The following is a 518-nucleotide window of genomic DNA, read 5'->3' as shown; positions in this document are numbered from 1 at the left end:
CTCATCCGCTGATTATAATGACTTTTTCTCTCTAGCAGCAGGGACCGAACACCTTGATGAGCAACCGGCCCCCAAGCTGTCGAGCAGGACGGATATATTGTCGTCGTCCACTCTCGGTTCGAGGGGTCGCTTTATTGTACGCGTTCTGAAAAAGAGGACAATGTTTGAGAGAGAGGGAGAGAGATAAGAAAGAGGGAGCGAGAGAGAAAAAGAAAGAGAAGAGCGAGAGAAAGAGATGAAAATGAAGAAGGGAGAGAAAGGAAAAAAATGAGAGAGAGAGAGAGCGAAACCATTTATTTGAAGCCAGCCATGAGCCGTTAAAAAACAACAATTGAAATTTCGGGATCTACTAAATTCCCAATAGGAATAGTCTTACAAAGACAACAATTTACAAAAACTGAAATGAAAATACAAACTGAAATATAGATGCACAGAAAAAACAGAAAATAAGACCATCATTGGGAAAGAACCCAGGTCCCGTAATCCGTACCGCGTGCTATACCGCTACACCACTGATG

Source organism: Choristoneura fumiferana, chromosome 28 (assembly GCF_025370935.1).
Source record: "Choristoneura fumiferana chromosome 28, NRCan_CFum_1, whole genome shotgun sequence".
NCBI classification, from domain to species: Eukaryota; Metazoa; Arthropoda; class Insecta; order Lepidoptera; family Tortricidae; genus Choristoneura; species Choristoneura fumiferana.
The sequence above is the reverse complement of the archived record's forward strand: the minus strand, read 5'-3'. Positions refer to the sequence as shown.